The sequence below is a fragment of the Mesocricetus auratus genome, unplaced genomic scaffold (assembly GCF_017639785.1).
Source record: "Mesocricetus auratus isolate SY011 unplaced genomic scaffold, BCM_Maur_2.0 contig_11390_pilon_obj, whole genome shotgun sequence".
In the NCBI taxonomy this organism is placed as follows: Eukaryota; Metazoa; Chordata; class Mammalia; order Rodentia; family Cricetidae; genus Mesocricetus; species Mesocricetus auratus.
In genome coordinates this window covers 259-3,249 of record NW_024431415.1, presented here as the reverse complement: position 1 = coordinate 3,249, position 2,991 = coordinate 259, and the positions used below count along the sequence as shown (strand labels likewise).

Here is a 2,991-nt window from a genome sequence, read left to right as displayed (position 1 = left end):
ACTGGTCCTCTGCGGATACAACAATTTCTTTGTCCAATTGAGTCAACCCTCCACTCCCAACAACCTGAATCTGGAGAGCAAAATTGTCTTCTTTCTCTTCCTCATGTATTGTAAGCAAATATTCATGTTTGTTTCTTCCTTTGGTCTAAATCCTTGATCCTATATTCTCCTCAGTCTAATCCAAATAGAAACCTGTTGGGATGTGCTTGGGCCAACAACCCAACTGAATCCCCAGTGTCCAACTCACTTTAGAGAAAGCATACCAATACAGAATCTGGGTAGGGTATCCTAGAATGAATTGCCATTAAACAGATTTCCAGGGGTATTCAAGGTGTGATCCCCCATTCTGACATTCCAAAGATTCTTTTAAAAACACTGCAGTGTCCCACAGTCTACCCAGATGTCCTTGGTAACAATGTTGGCTGCTGCTCCTTGAATACACTTATAGGTCACAGCTAAGAGTATCCTAAGATTGCTTGAGGCGTTTGGGAGGTGGCTTGAGTAAAGAGCAGTGAGCAGAAGCCAGGGAGCTGTATGATTCAGCAACCAAGTGGGGATATGAGCCCAACATTGTCTTCCAGCTTGAGGTCTCAGAGACCTTAGAAGAATGAGCTCTAATTAAATACATGGCCTGTGTTTTCAGCTGCCATGCACTGTGGAGATCAGCCAGGATGTGAATGTGGGCAGCGTTCTCCATGGAGAGGTCCTTGCAGAGGATGTCCTAGCACATGACCTTCAAACTCTCCAGGCCATACTTGTCGCCAGCTGCAAGCACAACGTCTGCCATGTAGTGGAGGTCTGGTGCCTTCCTGGTGTAAATTAAGCCCATCATTGCCTTTAAGCCTCACAGCTCCAGATCGTGGATCTCAACGTGCATTTTTCTCCTCTCCACCGTGTCATGTTCAAACATGGCTCTGAAAACTGGAGAGCGAGCTGCAAAGATGGCCTTGTGAGCCAAGAATTCATTGCCAGCTACAACCAGGCAGCAGTCTGTGAAGAGGGAATTCTCCCACAGCACTCCTAGCTAATCTGCCATGGTGCACCTTGGAACCTGGATCCCTGGCATCGTTCTCTGCTCAGAGATGCCAAAGGCATCTTGCACCCAGTCACCTTTCATCAGAGGTTGAACTCATCGTCTTGGAGTAACCAAGGCTCCTGGGACAAGAGGAAATCTGGGAGGAAGAACTGTCTGAATCCCCAGTGTTCATTTGGCAGGAACATGAAGTATCTTGGGCTCTTCATGCCTTTTGTTTTTACTCCTTCGGAATTGATGATCCAAAACTGGAACTTTGCCCATACTGGTCTCCTTGGACTGCTGAGCAACGTTAGGTAAACTGACAAGTAGCCTTCTCCTTATTCATAGACCCCATTTGGGTATACTTCCAAACACCATCTCTCTGTGTCACTGGCTCCTGAGGAGAAGGTTGGGCTTTTAATGGCTTCCCTCATTTCCTGCAGGATGAAACAGAAGTTGCTGATGGCCCAATAGTAGGTGAATTTCTGGAAACTGATCTCTGTGTAGCCCCAGCTCTCAGCTGACAGGTCGCCTGACATATCTACTTGTGGCAGTCTGAAGCTTAAAATGGATCCAAAATGAAGACATAGGACTTCTTCTTAAACCTGGGGGTCACAGTTACACATATCTGCAACACGAAAAATAGAAGATTCACCCTTGTGGTGACGTCCATAGATTTCATCATTGATTTAAATGACTAATTAATGAGATGTCATCGCACGATTCACCACTGGGGAGCAGCCTGTAGAACTCGTCACTAATTTAAGTGACTAAATAATGAGATGAACTCACACAATTCACCGCTGGGAAGATGCCCATACACCTCATCATGGATTTAAATGACTAAATCTGGAGATGACATCACATGATTCTCCGATGAGGAGCAGCCCATAGACCTCATTATTGATTTAAGTGAGTAAATAATGAGATGACATCACATGATTCAATATTGGGGAAATGTCCATAGACCTCATCATTGATCTAAGTGACATAATAATGAGATGAAGTAACAGGATTCACCCCTGGAGAGATGATCATAGACCACATCATTGATTTCAGTGACAAAATAATGAGATTTTGTTGAATGATTAAACCCTAGGTAGAGGCTCATATACATCATCATTGATGTAAGTAGATAATAATTAGATGAGGTCACAGGATTCACCCTTGGGGAGAAACCCATAGACCTCATTATTGATTTAAGTAAATAAATAATCTGATGATGTCACATTATTCATCCCTGGGGAGACTCCCATACTTCTCATCATTGGTTTAAGTTACTAAATAATGAGAAGACGTCACCCTTGTGGAGCTGCCCATAGACTTCATCAATGATTTAAGTGAGCAAATAATGAGTTCCGGGTCACAGGATTAACCGCTGTGCAGATGCACCTAGTTCTCATCATTGATTTAAGTGACTAAATAAGGAGATTACATCAAATAATTAAAACCTGCAAGAAGCCCATTGACCTCATCATTTATTTAAGTGACAATATAAACTGATAACATCACATGATTCATCCCTGTGGAGATACCCATACACCTCAAATTTGTTTAAGTTACAAAATAAGAAGTTGCCACATAATTCACCCTTTTGGATATACCCATACACCCCATCACTGATTTATGTCACTAAATAATGAGATGACATCACATAATTCACCCTTGGGGAGAAGCCCATTGATCTCATCATTGATTTAAGGGACTTAATGATGAGATGATGTCCCATTATTAAACACGGGGGAGATGCCCATAGAAATCTTCATTGATTTAAGTGACTAAATAATGGGATGAATTCACAGGATTCATCCCAGGAGAGATGACCATAGATCTCATTGATTTAAAGTGACTAAATAATGACATGATGTCCCATGATTCAACCCTGCACAGATGCCCATAAAAATCTTCATTGATTTTTATGACTTAATAATGAGATGGAGTCACACAATTCATACTTGGGGAGGTTCCCATAGACC

The 2,991-nt window shown here is 42.4% G+C and overlaps 1 pseudogene; it reads right to left on the bottom strand.

Moving 5' to 3' along the window:
- Positions 1-466: 466 nt before the first annotated feature.
- Positions 467-1,554, bottom strand: LOC121138210 (annotated as a pseudogene).
- Positions 1,555-2,991: the final 1,437 nt, after the last annotated feature.